The 15,914-nt window shown below is 39.8% G+C and overlaps 1 long non-coding RNA gene across 1 annotated transcript in view; it reads left to right on the forward strand.

Annotated features, from left to right (window-relative positions):
* Positions 1 to 367: 367 nt before the first annotated feature.
* The window catches only part of LOC141117130 (uncharacterized), a 98,750-nt gene continuing 83,203 nt past the window's right edge, over positions 368 to 15,914 (forward strand). The window contains exon 1 of the long non-coding RNA XR_012237108.1: positions 368 to 571. This is a non-coding gene — a long non-coding RNA (uncharacterized lncRNA). The remainder of the gene's footprint in view (positions 572 to 15,914) is intronic.

Here is a 15,914-nt window from a genome sequence, read left to right on the forward strand (position 1 = left end):
ACTCCATCTTAGGATTAGAATCCATTTTAGAATATCATGGGTAAATGTCAATAACTTGTTTAAATGTCACATAACCCTATTTTGTTTTAGAAATTCGCCTACGCAGGTTCCCATGAAGCTAGCTCTCAGAAATTAGCCTGTTCCTGTTTAATCTATGAATTCTGAGGAACAGATACTGTTGTACTGTAAATAAGCTAAGTTTGTTATGTATTATATGAATTGTTATGTATTGTATGTCTGGAACATAATTGTTTGGATAACAGTGAAAGGTCCCATGACGCCCATGGGGTGTAGCTATGATTGTATAATGTTGTATCATCATTATTTTCTTATATAAACGAGTGACAAATAAAAGCTTATCAGATTTACTCTGAGCAAACTACAGCACTGTATCTGTGTCATTGTTTTTGAAGAGTACTTCTCCAGGGTCTCTGTCGGTGATAAGACTAGGAGTGATGTCAGACCCCGGTCTATAATACTTTAACCCCTACAGGCGGTACTCTGCGTCACTGTGGGGGTGGAGTTGACTGGGACGCGTGCAGTGGATTCAGTGAGGAGCGCGTCATTGAAAGTAAGTTCTGGCCGTAGCGTTGCTGACCCCAGAGACACTCACACTTATATGGAGTCTGCCGAGAAGAAGAGGAAGCGATAGTGGATGGGATAAGTGCGGACCGGCTGTCGTCCTCTGTAGTCTGTTCCCTTACTGTGCCTCCGTTGCTAAGAAATGCCCACAGCCAGGGAACTCTGCATTTGTGTGTACTCCTCCTCTACTTGCCACCACTCCCCTGTGACTGTGCTGCTGGTATGAGAGAGAGTGGGCTGCAGAGATCAAAGTCAGCTCTCCTCTTGCTGTGGGCTGCCCCCCTCCACCTCACCTTGCTGCAGATCAGTGGCAAGAATGGGATCTGTGTAAACTCTGTTCACTTTCTGCTCTCCCCCACCCTCTGAGTCCTGGCAGTCCAGAATCTGATCAAATCAGAAGATAAAAGAGAAAGAGATGGGTGGCAGAGAGGACTTGCATGCAGACAAGGAGGATTATGAGAATAGTAGTCCTTACAGGAGCACTGCAACATGTATGTCTATGAAGGTTAATGTCTGCTGGACTTAGTCTGAGCCTTTCTGCTTGCACCAGAGTGAGGAAAGACCTGCAGCTAGAGCTTGTCATGTGTGAACCAGAGGTGAGGGACCAAAGTGCAGTTTGTAATAATTAAAGCTCAATGGGGGCTGTGATTGCTGATCTTTTTTGTTAAAATGCTTGCTGACTGGCTGTTATTTTGATACCCATATATTCAGTATCGTGGATCACTGAGCAGGGACAAGTATACAGTTCAGAAAGTCTAAGAAGAATGCAGAAGTACATATTTACTCACTTGTCCCAGGTCAGTGATTGATGGTAATGCAGCAAAATTGTCAGCATTACTGTCATGGAACTGTAATTTTCAGAAGGAAAATCAGTGATGGGAGCATCCATATTTTTCTTGTGACTGGTATCCTTTAATGTGTATTTATAATTTATATACCGTATCTGTGGTGCTGATTTATATAGCGTATCTGTAGTGCTGATTTATATAGCATATCTGTAGTGCTGATCTATATACCGTATCTGTGGTGCTGATCTATATATCTGTGGTGCTGATCTATATACCGTATCTGTGGTGCTGATCTATATACCGTATCTGTGGTGCTGATCTATATACCGTATCTGTGGTGCTGATCTATATACCGTATCTATGATCTGTATACTCTGTCCTGTGATGCTGAGCTGTATACTCCTGACACTATGGGTGGAAGCAAGTGGAATACAGGGGACAGAGTGGGTGGATTATATAAGGGGTGGGGCTTACGGGAAGTGGGAGTGGTCAAAAAGGAAGGGTGAGGTCTGGCACCCCCCATCCTAAAACTTCACCAGCCACCACTGCTCACACATATATCCCATTTTGGGATACTCTTGCCAGCCCTCAAAAATTCCACTTGCCTGCTCGAATTTTGTGAGTGTATTTTGAGGGCTGGCAAACTATAGCTGCCTGGGAGCGGGGGGGGCGAGCACCGCCGGCAGGCAGGTTGTATGGGAGCTGTTCTCCCAGTGATTGGGAACATAACAGGTTTCATTTCAATAGCTAGGTGATCTGTCTATCATAGTTCCCCGAACAAGGGGACACAGGCTGCATTGTTGACACAGGCTGCATTGGGGACACAGGCTGCATTGGTGACACGGGCTGTATTGGTGACACGGGCCGCATTGGTGACATGGGCCGCATTGGTGACACGGGCTGCATTGGGGACACGGGCTGCATTGGGGAAACGGCTGCATTGGTGACATGGGCTGCACTGATAACACTGGCTACATTGGGGACACAGTCTGCATTGGTGGCACAGGCTGCATTGGTGGCACAGGCTGCATTGGCGGACATAGGCTGCATTGGCAGGCACAGGCTGCATTGATGGACACAGGCTGCATTGGCGGGTGCAGGCTGCATTGGCGGACACAGGCTGCATTGGTGTACACGGGCAGGCTGCATTGTTGGCTAGTAGCTCAGGACTTGAAATTTTGAGCCCTGCTCTTTCTATGTATATGAGGGCATGTTAAGGAGGGTGGGTGTTTTCCCTGTTACTGCCAATAACCATAGGCAGGATAAGTGACTTTAATAGACATATATTTCTAAACTGGGGAGTAGGGGTGTAGCTTGTGATTAAAAGGGGCCCCATACTAAAATATCTTTCCGCCCTATTATTCTATATACAGTATTATGTCGATTGGTCTTGTTACACTTATCAGGATATCGATATAATATATCTTTTCAGATATTAACATGAAATGATAAATAGGAGCTTGGTCTCCTTCAAAGAGCTGTGTGTGGGCTATCCCATGTGACCAGAAGGTGGCAGCGACTGACAGTATGAAGATCATATACTTTGACTCCATTGATATGCTTTTGTATAAACTCTCAGGTATGTGGCAACAAATCATTGAGCCATTTTACCGATTGATAGAATGAGATTGGAATTGATGTTTACAATATTTCTTATACTAATGTTTGACTGAGATACATTTTTCCTGAAGAAGCCGGCTATGTCCTGCGAAACGCAATCTGTGTCGAAGCCAAAGAAAGTTTCTCATCCCCTACTGCAGTGGGGTTGGTGAGAATCAACACTAAGAAGAGCGTTTTATTACTTTTTTGATATTATGTTTGTGGTACGTGTGTACATTTTCCATGTCTATAATATTTTAATCTTGTATTAATAAATATATTGGTACCTTTTTACTTCATTGGTACCATTATAGTCCTTCCAGTTTAGTAGTTAGGGTTTTTTTGTGCAACTCTTGCCATAGTTGGGATCAGTGCATCTACAATCGGAAAGAAGTTGCACTAATTCAACCTGCATGAGCCATGTGTTGGGAAAAAGCCTTTGCTGTCAAAAAATGATATTAGATCAAGATAGCAGTTTTCCAATTGAACATATAAGCAAAGACCAGGGCTTCAGGTACAATTCGATCAATCAAACATAAAGTAGTTTGGTCACAGCAACAGAAGACATGATTGCAGCAGACCAAAGACAGTATTTTAGGAGAAGAACCCCATAAAATCTGTGAAGCCTAATGATGGAAATGTTATGATTTGGGGTCACTTTACTGCTTCGGGGCCTGGGCAACTCACAGTCACGGAGTCAACTATTAATTCTGTACCATATCAAAGTGTACTTGATGGGATTGTGAAGCCATCTGTCCAAAAGTTGAAGTTGAACTGTAAAGGAGTCTTTTGTATTGATCTATTTTATTAATTAAAAAAAAATTAGACAAAATACAACAAAAGATTTAATAACAATTTTTCTGTTTAAATATAACCATACACTAAAACAAATTATTCAAAAAACACCCACTGACCTTTCTTGTATATACCAACAGTCAGTAAGGCCTAGCCTAATATCAAAAACCTTTAAATTTACTAGGGTATACTATCAAAAGCCTATTCCAGGGAGGCCCTATTGCCTAAATCTATTGGGTCACCATCCCATAGATATAGTTATAAGCTTCTACTCACTGACTAAATATTCTACTTTTAAGTGACAGCATACACTTAACACAATAAAATATAACTCTATTCTATTTACTGGGGAATATACAGTGGGAAAATACAAGTATTCAGACCTCCTTAAATTTTTCACTCTTTGTTATATTGCAGCCATTTGCTAAAATCATTTAAGTTCATTTTTTTCCCTCATTAATGTACACACAGCACCCCATATTGACAGAAAAACACAGAATTGTTGACATTTTTGCAGATGTATTAAAAAAGAAAAACTGAAATATCACATGTTCCTAAGTATTCAGACCCTTTGCACAGTATTTAGTAGAAGCACCATTTTGATCTAATACAGACATGAGTCTTTTTGGTAAAGATGCAACAAGTTTTTCACACCTGGATTTGGGGATCCTCTGCCATTCCTCCTTGCAGATCCTCTCCAGTTCTGTCAGGTTGGATGGTAAACGTTGGTGGACAGCCATTTGTAGGTCTCTCCAGAGATGCTCAATTGGGTTTAAGTCAGGGCTCTGGCTGGGCCATTCAAGAACAGTCACGGAGTTGTTGTGAAGCCTCTCCTTCATTATTTTAGCTGTGTGCTTAGGGTCATTGTCTTGTTGGAAGGGAAACCTTCGGCCCAGTCTGAGGTCCTGAGCACTCTGGAGAAGGTTTTCGTCCAGGATATCCCTGAACTTGGCCGCATTAATCTTTCCCTTGATTGCAACCAGTCATCCTGTCCCTGCAGCTGAAAAACACCCCCACAGCATGATGCTGCCACCACCATGCTTCACTGTTGGGACTGTATTGGACAGCTGATGAGCAGTGCCTGGTTTTCTCCACACATACTGCTTAGAATTAAGGCCAAAAATCTCTATCTTGGTTTCATCAGACCAGAGGATCTTATTTCTCACAATCTTGGAGTCCTTCAGGTGTTTTTTAGCAACCTCCATGTGGGCTTTCATGTGTCTTGCACTGAGGAGAGGCTTCCATCGGGCCACTCTGCCATAAAGCCCTGACTGGTGGAGGGCTGCAGTGATGGTTGACTTTCTACAACTTTCTCCCATCTCCCGACTGCATCTCTGAAGCTCAGCCACAGTGATCTTTGGGTTCTTCTTTACCTCTCTCACCAAGGCTCTTCTCCCCCGATAGCTCACTTTGGCCCTATGGCCAGCTCTAGGAAGGGTTCTGGTCGTCCCAAACATTTTCCATTTAAGGATTATGGAGGTCACTGTGCTCTTAGAAACCTTAAGTGCAGCAGAAATTTTTTTGTAACCTTGGCCAGATCTGTGCCCTGCCACAATTCTGTCTCTGAGCTCTTCAGGCAGTTCCTTTGACCTCATGATTCTCATTTGCTCTGACATGCACTGTGAGCTGTAAGGTCTTATATTAACAGGTGTGTGGCTTTCCTAATCAAGTCTAATCAGTATAATCAAACACAGCTGGACTCAAATGAAGGTGTAGAACCATCTCAAGGATGATCAGAAGAAATGGACAGCACCTGAGTTAAATATATGGGTGTCACAGCAAAGGGTCTGAATACTTAGGACCATGTGATATTTCAGTTTTTCTTTTTTCATAAATCTGCAAAAATGTCAAAAATTCTGTGTTTTTCTGTCAATATGGGGTGCTGTGTGTGCATTAATGAGCAAAAAAATGAACTTAAATGATTTTAGCAAATGGCTGCAATATAACAAAGAGTGAAAAATGTAAGGGGGTCTGAATACTTTCCGTCCCCACTGTATATTCCCCAGTAAATAGAATAGAGTTATATTTTATTGTGTTAAGTGTATGCTGTCACTTAAAGGTAGAATATTTAGTCAGTGAGTGGAAGCTTATAACTATATCTGTGGGATGGTGACCCAATAGATTTAGGCAATAACCATAACGCCGGGGGGCGCATGCGCGGAGTCTAGCGGGACAGTCATGTTCAGCTAGAGCTCCACTAAGTGAGGAGAATACCCGCTAAATAAAGGTAACCTGGCGGATATTTAAATAGCGGAGATATCATCCCATAAACCGGAGAGGTGACAGGAATATATTAAGATAAGAATGGTGCTTGGAGGAGCCAAAAAGCAAGTTAGGAGGTACACAGGTGCCGGTATCATCCAAAATGGCGCAAGTTATCTCAGAGTCAGCCTCAAACACCTCAGAGCGCTGTACTAAACAAAAATTGAAACTGAACTCAATACAGCCTGTTTCCTCAGGGGACTCAGACAATGAATTATGTATATCTCACTCAGCCTCACAAGATTCCACTTCTCAAAGCACTTTAAAACAATTTGAAAAAATGCTACACAAGACGCTAAAACAAACTTCAGAACAAATCACTGAAAATCTCACAAAAGAAATTGGGGAGTTGGGACACCGCACAACAGCACTTGAACTTAAAGTGGAAGAAGTTGAAAATTCAACACATGAATATATGTCTGAAATGGATATACTTAAAGAAGAAAATATTGCACTGCAGACCAAATTGGAGGATTATGAAAACAGAGCTAGAAGATCAAATCTGCGTATCAGAGGGATACCAGAATCTGTTATAGATGTACGATCCTCAGTAACTGCATTATGTCAAGAATTACTACCAGGGATACCATTGGAGAGACTGGAGATGGACAGAGTACACCGGGCTCTTATGCCCAAAAAAGCAAATGGCCCCCCATGGGACATTATAGCTAAATTCCATTTTTTCAGAACAAAGGAACAACTCCTAATTGCTGCCAGAGAAAAGACTAAGTTAGTCTTTCAGGGTCATAATTATCAGTTGTTTGCGAACCTCTCCTAAAGATGTGCAATGAAGCCATAACTAATGGAATTGCAACATAATAGTATCACTTATCAATGGGGTTTCCCTTTTTCCCTTCTATTTACCTACCAAGGTACCAGACATATTTGCAGATCACCTGAAGAACTCCAACAAGCATTACAAGATCTAAAACTGGTTGAGTTTCCACATACTGCCTCTACCTCGAGAAGAAGAACAGCATATAATTTCTCTCTAAAAAATCCATCCCAATATGTGGAGAAAAATGGTAATCAACACCTACACAAGAGAAGTCGACAATCCTATAATGGAAGAGAGTTTATGAAGAAATGCACCATCATTGACAGAGAGACCTGGTCCCAATAGCTAATGGACTGCATATCTTCAAATTATCCCAGAACTTGGTCACAATATGTGGTAGAATTTAAGATCCTCTCTAAAGTCACATGACTCCAATTTATTATATACAGGTTCTTGGGAACATTATCCTTTATTTTTATTTTTATTTCTATTTTTATTTTAATCTTTCTAATTAGATCCATAAAGGTCTTTTTTTGCTGCATACTGGTATGACTATACAATAACACTGATTTTCAGTTACCATGGATGGATTACATCCACAGGGTTGTAAATTTTATTTATTTTTTCTTTTATGTGTTAACCAAGTAACCCAAATTCACAGGATAAATAAGACTTTAACGTTTAGTCTCTTTCTCCCTTTATTTTATTATTTTATTAGGATTCCTCATTCCAATACTGTTGTTAGATAAATCTATTTCCTATCAATTTATCCTTTTCAGAATAACAAATTCAGTTAATGATTAAAACTAATAAAATATTGATAGGGTTTACTAACAAACATTGTTATGATGTTTATATCTATTATTTTTCGAGGAGGGAAAATCCGTGTGCCCCAATTTGCCTTCCCCGGATCCCCAGATATATTATGGGACTCTGTGTTGGCAAAATTTCCCCTGATGGAGGATTTTGTCCTACATCACGAGTACACCTTGAATCTTTTAACATCTTTATTGTATCTATTTGTTATATGATCTCACATGTCTTTTGTTCATTACCCACCCCAGATATCCCTGGACTTTTCTTATTTCTATCTTTATCTGCGGACTTTGGGTTGAGAAGCCATTTCTCTGGAATAACTGGTAAGAATGATCTATTAGCTCAAATACTATGGCACCACTGAATATTCTATCCCTGAATGTTCAGGGTCTAAATGTTCCGCAAAAACATACAAAAGCTTTCAGAACATTTCAGGCCAAAAAAGCGCACATTGTGTGCTTACAAGAAACGCACTTTACAAAAAATTCAACACCCAAATTTTACAATTCTTCATACCCACAGGTATTCACAGCTTCAGCTGATACCAAGAAACGTGGTACTCTTGTAGCTTTCCATCGGTCCACTCCTTTTACAATACAAGCTGAAATTAAAGATTCGGAAGGCCAATATCTAATACTCACCGGATTTATTATGAACACAGCCATAACTATTGTCTCTTTCTATGCGCCTAATAAAAAACCTATACCCTTTTTGTCACACCTTTTTCAAGTGGTAAATTCACATAGAATGGGATCTCTTATTATATGTAGGGATTCCAACCAGGTCATTCTTCCATTTCTGGACAAAAACCCCTTTTACTCCTCCCAGAAACCTAAACAGTCTCTCTCTCACAGCTCCCCTTTTCCTACAAAAAGAAAATACACGTATTTCTCGCACCCGCATCAAATTTTCAGCCGAATTTATCCAATTTTTTAACTATAGGAATGGTGCCAGAGATACTTGTATCCAATATAATCCCAATTCCTTGGTCCGATCGTAATACAGCTTTTACTTCCATTGCATCTACCATACCAAAAGTGCAGGATCATACATGGTACATCCCAAAAATATTATTAAAACACCCATCTTGTCGTCGCACAAACCTGTTCTTAAGGGGAATAATCCAAAAACATTCGGGAAAACTCAAACGGGAACGTATACATTTGGTAAGAAAACTAGAAACTGAATTTAACTCCTCTTTTATAAATTTCCAAAATAATCCTACTCCGATAACAAAAATTAAACTAGAGAAGGCAAGATTGGAATACGATTTATTTCTTACAAACGCTGCAGATAAATCATTGTATCGTATCAAACACGCGTTTTATATAAAATCTAATAAATCTGGCACGTACTTAGCATGGACGTTAAAATCCATAAATAAATCTTTTAAACAAATTAAACTTAAATGTGCTAGAAACAATTACACTAGCAATCCACTCAAAATTGTGCAGAAATTTGGTTCTAGCTTATCATTCCTTTATTCAGAAACAAAAAACTTTAAACCTAAAGAAGCTGATTCCTTTTTCTCATTCATAAATCTACCTCGAATATTTTTCTCTCATAAAAAACATTTAGATGAACATATAATTGTAGAAGATGTAATGGCTGCCATTAAGGTTTTAAAAATAAATAAAAGGCCGGGCCCTGATGGGTATACAGCACTATATTACCGCATTTTTGCTGACATTATTTCCCCTGTGTTGGCACATGCATTTAACAACTTATTAGATAATAAATCTTTTAGACCAGAATCTTTAATGGCAATCATTTGTATGATTCCGAAACCTAATTCAGATGAAACTTCCTGCTCCAATTACCGTCCTATTTCCATGTTAAAATACAGATATCAAAATTCTAGCAAAAATACTAGCGTCTCGTCTTAATAAAATTATTGGATCACTAATACAACGTGATCAAGTTGGCTTCATGCCTAAACGTCAAGCAGGAGACAATGTGCGGAGTGCGACCCTTCTAGCCTACATTGCAAAAACGCGTCGCATTCCCGCATGCTTTCTTTCGGTAGATATTAAGAAAGCATTTGAGTCCAATTCTTGGCCCTATCTAAACTACACCTTACAAAAATGGGGCTTTGGTCTTAATTACATAAATTGGATCATGGCGTTATATAACAAACTACAAGCTTATATAAAATATGCAGGATATAAGTCAAACTTATTTAACATTGAAAGAGGTACACGACAGGGATGCCCACTTTCCCCTTTATTATTTGCACTTCTAATTGAACCACTTGCCCAATCAATAAGATCAAATCCTACTATAACAGGTATTGAATTAGGTGATTACCAACACAAAATCTGTCTTTTTTGCAGATGATATACTATTATTTCTTTCTTCTCCACAGGTTTCAGGCCCCAACCTTATTCCAATACTTAATGAATTTGCTGCTTTTTCTGGACTATCCATTAACTCCAAAAAAATACTTAGCCTTAAATATATCCCTTTCAGAACTAACCTCAGCTAAACAAGGACTCCCATTTACTTGGAATAAAAAGTCAATCCCATATCTAGGGATCAATCTCACTGCATCACTATCCGATCTTTTTCCACTAAATTACCCTCCAATTCTGAAATCTATATCAAATCTATTGAAATCCTGGTCTCACATCCCACTATCATGGTTTGGAAGAATAAATGCAATCACAATGACAATACTCCCCAAAATTCTATATTTATTCAGAGTATTACCAATTCCTGTCCCTGCCTATTTTCTGAGAATGTTCAGAAAAGAACATTGTGATTTGTATGGGGTTCTTCTAAACCGCGAATACAACAATACATGTTATTTCTGTCTAAAATAAGCGGGGGTTTGGGATGTCCTAATTTTACACACTATTATAAAGCAGCACATTTAGCTAGCCTTACTAAATATCGAGCAAATTACGAAATTCCTTTATGGGTGCACATAGAGGCAGCAGAATTTGACCCAATTTCGATGTCCAACTTACTTTGGATCTTCCCAAAAGATCGAAAAGAATTACGAAATCCTATTTCTAATCATTATCTTTCTCTTTGGGATAAACCTAAAATTGGTAATCACCTACAATCAATACACAATCCTCTTCTCTAATTTTATAAAAACCCAGCTTTTTATCCTGCATGGGTTTCTCCTAAATCATTTAGAGAGTGGGTATCCCTTGCTCTCTTGACAATGCAGAAATTTGTAAACTCTTCAACCTTTATCCCTTTTCCGACTCTTTGTGAATCTTATGGTTTGCCCCAATCTGAGTTATTTCGGTATCTCCAAATCAAACATTTTTTCCACACCCTTTCTAAATTCTGATACCCCAATTAATCAACTCACTAGCTTTGAAACTATTTGTAAAAATGATCCTCATACTAGGGGTATAATATCGCTATTATACTCCCAGATACTAGTACAACCCAACTTAGAAAAGCCTTCTTATGTACAGAAATGGGAGCGAACATTAGAAAATGCAGATTGGAATCGAATTTGGTCAGTAATAAAGGCAATCTTCCCCAATGTTTTGGCGGTTGAGGCAAACTACAAAGTATTAACCAGATGGTACCTTGTACCAGTCAGAATGGCTAAATATGCACAGAATATTATAGCACAATGTTTCCATGGTTGTTCAGATCTGGGCACATACTTTCACACCTGGTGGGTATGCCCTAAAGCACAAGCCTTTTGGAAGGAAATATTTAATATGGCGTCTAAATTATTTAAAAAGGAAATCCCTGTTGATCCTGTAATGGCTCTCCTTAATTTAAAGCCGGAATTCTTAACACTATACCAGTTTAATTTAAAACTGGTTCAACTTTTTACAGCAGCCAAACAAACACTGGCAAAAGCCTGGAGAACTCCACACTTGGTGATTAACGAAGCAGTGAATAGAATGAACAATACTATGTCTCATGCTAAATTGATAGCTCTTGAAACGAACACAATTCCTAAATTTGAATAAATATGGCAACCTTGGATAGACAACTTCTTATCCCCAACATTTGATATACAAGTACTATTGTAAAGGTAGCTGATTAAGAAGATATCATCCGAATTTATCCATTTGAGAAATAGTGGTGGCTCCTGGCTCAATTCCGCAGATTCTTTTTCCTCTTTCTTTACTTCTTTTTCTTTCTTCTCTCTATCTCCTCCTTTTTCTCTCTTTTCTTCCTTTCTTTCTTTATGCTCATACTCACATGTCATTATAAAACAAATGTACAAGTTGTTTCCGCTTAATTAGAGTTACGAAAATCACATTTATTTCTATAAGATCCTTGATTATCAAATTCTTTATGATATTTTTGTTTTATCAGTTAAGGGTTTATTATTTATTTACCATTTATCTCCTTAATTAATTCAGAAAATGATTATAATACTTTTGGATTTATGTGAGTGAACTTCATCATCTTGGTTGTATAATCATTATTTTATCTAACTTGTATGTTATCTGTACACACAATAAAATCTTTTGACAAGGAAAATAACCATAACGCCAATCATATTGAGTGCTCTGTGAAAGCACTTTACGAATACATGACACCCCCAACTCGTGGTATGGAGCTGTATAATGCTTCAACGTTTATAGCCATGAGTATAGCCGAAGGGGATACAATAGTGTCCTCCAAGATTTGAAGTAAATGAATGGTATCCTGAACATAAGAGTGATTACATCAAGGGCATAGAATGTAGGGATGCGGGGAAAGGGGGTGCAAACAAATTCCCACTGACCCTTGTTGAGAATACCATGAACTACTTAAGGACCAGCCACCATTGTTATACATTGCTACTTCGACATTAAATACCGTTGTTATGGCCACAGCTAGCTGCAATAACTCTGGTAAAAACGGCTGACTGTCCTCTTTCAGATAAAAGTTGTCTCAGTGGCGGATTCACCACAAGATCACTTTTTTTTTTTAAATATGTTCTTTATTGAGACACTTAGTTATGGTACAACAATTGTAGCAGAGAAGTTGCAAACAATACAAGGAGATTGAAAATATCAGGTCTGACCCAAAATAGTAAGGGTCTAGTATGTAGGGTAATTTTTTTTTTTTCCTTTTAACGGGAGGGGTAATAGGGATAAGGGAGGGGAAAAAAGGCGATCAGGAGAGTGGTAATGGAATAGAGTGAGACAGTGTGTAGAAGTTTTAGCAATATCATCTTATGCTCTACAGTGTACAGTAAGCAGTGGTCTTTCCCGGATAACTCAATTCAGGGAGGGCGAATAGACAGAAAGATGACCCTCTATAGGGAGGGTCATCAGATAATAAAAAGGAACTGGTGGCCATGCAAGTGATTAAGAATACGGTGCAGCTCGGGGATCTGACAGCCAATATTGCCAGTGGTCATAGAATTTATTCACTTTCATCTGTGATTTGGCAAATAGGAGTTCCATAGAGAGATGATCATAAATGATCCTAAATGTTAGTAGTATGGTTCAGAGTGGGTGCACTGGTCTGTTTCCAGAACCTAGCAATGGAGAGGCGAGCAGCAATTAGGATATGTGTGATAATGGGGTGAAATTTTGGGTGCCAGTTTGATAGTCCCAGTCTGAAAAGAGCCATCTAAGAAGTTAATGTGATAAGTACTTTAGTGACATCTTTAATGAGGTTGGAGACATCCGTCCACAATATAGTAATGGACGGGCATTCCAACCAAATATGAAAGATATGTCCGTTCATATCACAGTTCCTCCAGCATTTCCTCGAATGGAATGTGAACATTCGGGCTAATTTCATGGGGGTATAGTACCAGCAGTAGAGGATTTTTAATAGGGTCTCCCAATGAGAAATGTTTCTGGAATATATGCTGGGGGTTCTTATAGCTTGATACCAGAGGGAAGGAGGAAGTTCACATCTGAGAGTAGATTCCCAGAAAGACATAGCTGAGGACTTTCCATCCTGTTTAGGCTTTATAAGCAGTCTATAGAGGTATGAGATACCACGTGTTTTGTTATTGGTTAGGTTGAAGAAGGATAAGAGGTCCCTCTTCAGAGTGTTGAGTGAAGTCAAGGTAGGTGCAAGGATGTGGCGGATTCTTAGGTAGATGTAGAAATCCTTGTTGGGAGGGCAAAGCTCTCTTTAAGTTGTTGGAAGGATATAAGCTGAGAGTTCTGGTACAGGTCACCTATTTTTTGGATTCCTAGTGAGACCCATCTGTGTAGAGGTAAGTGCGTTGAGAGGAGAGACAAGATAGCTAATGGCAGCTGATGCAGTGCTTGAGAATGTAGCCTCAAAGAGGTTTGGATGATGGTATCCAATCCACATGGCTGCTATAATCGATGAAGGGCTTTGGGTCAGGGATAAAGCTTCAATTTAAGTCCAGAGCTGTGTAGATGTAGAGTCCCAGAGTTTTTTGGCCTGGTCGAGTATAGTTGCCTTGTAGTAGGATCTGAGGTCTGGTACTCCCTGTCCAGCATATGTTTTGGGGATTTGTAGTAAGGATGATTTAACGCGGGGCTTACGCACTGCCCAGATGAAGTGATTGAGGATCCTTTGTAGTTTGGCTACATCCGATTGAAGTATAGGTAATGGAAGCGTCCTGAAGAAATACAGAATGTGGGGTAGTAGAAACATCTTGGACAGGGCTATGCGCCCTGCCCAAGAGGCACAGACATTGAGTAGTGATTTGGATACATCCTGGAGTTTCTGGATTAGGATAGAGAGATTGGTGCTTAGAAGTACACTCGAAGGGGATGTTAATTGTATACCCAGATATGGCATGGATGAGTTGGGGGCCCAGGAAAAGGGAGAGACCATGGTGATAGCCGTCTTGAGATGTGGCGGTAAAGAAACACCCAACATAGCTGACTTAGATTGGTTCAATTTATACATGGAGACCTGACTAAACTGGTGTAGGAGATCACAAAGAGGTGGAAGAGATTTCAAAGGGTCTGTGAGCCATATGATTATATCATCGGCATATAAGCCGATCTTATGTGAGTGTTGGCCAATTGGTAATCCAAAGATGCGGGGGGGTGCTCTTATGGCGTGAGCTAGCGGCTCAATGATAAGTGCAAATATTAGGGGCGATAAGGGACACCCTTGCCTAGTCCCATTAGTAATAGGGAAAAAAATCGCTTGTAGAAAGGGGCCCTGTATGCCAAATTTCTGAAGGACCAAATCTAGATATAGCCAGTTAACCTCAATCAAACGCCTTCTCTGCATCTAAAGAGATCAGCAGACAAGGCATTTGGCGATGCTCTGCCCAATGTATGAGGTCTATGAACCTACGAGTGGCATCTGAGGCTTGTCTACAGGGAATAAATCCCACCTGATCTGGGTGGATGAGGGTGGGCATATACTCAGCAAGACGCGTGGCTAATAACTTGGTGTAAATTTTGAGGTCGGTGTTTAGAAGTGAAATGGGCCTATAGTTAGCTGGATCTTGGAAGGGTTTACCAGGTTTATGTATGGTAGTTATCACCGCTTCAAGGCAATCTGATGGTATTTTTCCAGTTGTTAGAAATTTATTAAAGGTATTACATAAATGGGGTACTAATTGGTCTTGGAAGGATTTATAATATTCATTTATAAAGCCATCTGGTCCTGGTGCTTTATGAAGGGGGAGATCTTTGATAGCTTTAGAGATTTCTTGATGTGAGAATGGTTGCGAAAGGTATTTGAGCTGTGTCGGGGTAATGTTAGGGAGTTGGAGAGGGGTTAGGAAATCATTTATTTGTTGGGAGGTAGGATTGGGCTCGGATGTGGACTGCGAGAGGTTGTATAACCTAGAATAGAATGAGCTAAAGCCATCAGCTATGTCTTTTGGGTTCGTCATTTTATGTCCCTGTTCGTCTAAAAGGAACGGAATTCTGGTTTGCGCGACCCTACATTTGTATTGCTGTGCCAGAAATTTACTGGGTTTATTACCATGGGAGTACCAAGAGAGGTGAAGGCGCCTAAGATAGAAATCGTAGCCTCTTTGTAAGTAGGAGCTTAATTCGTTTCTAACTTTCCTGACTTCATCCGTGATGTTTTGTGTAGGGTTTTGTTTGTTTAGGGCTTCAAGTATTTTGATACGGTCAAGGAGAGAGTTAACGATCATAGTTTTTTCTTTTTTTCCTGGGCACCCAACTTTAGGAATATTTCTCTTAATACTGATTTACGGGCATTCCAAAGGATCGCAGGGTTGGAAACGGACCCTGTGTTAGAGTTAAAGAAGGCAGAAATCTCAGAAGGTACCTGTTCCGAGTCTCCGTGGCACTAAGTAATGATGCATTGAAGCGCCATGGAGTGAGTCTAGATGTTCTGGGGGTAATGGACAAAGTAATGGATACCTGGGCACGGTCTGACCAGGTAATGACTCC

The sequence above is a fragment of the Aquarana catesbeiana genome, linkage group LG13 (assembly GCF_042186555.1).
Source record: "Aquarana catesbeiana isolate 2022-GZ linkage group LG13, ASM4218655v1, whole genome shotgun sequence".
In the NCBI taxonomy this organism is placed as follows: domain Eukaryota; kingdom Metazoa; phylum Chordata; class Amphibia; order Anura; family Ranidae; genus Aquarana; species Aquarana catesbeiana.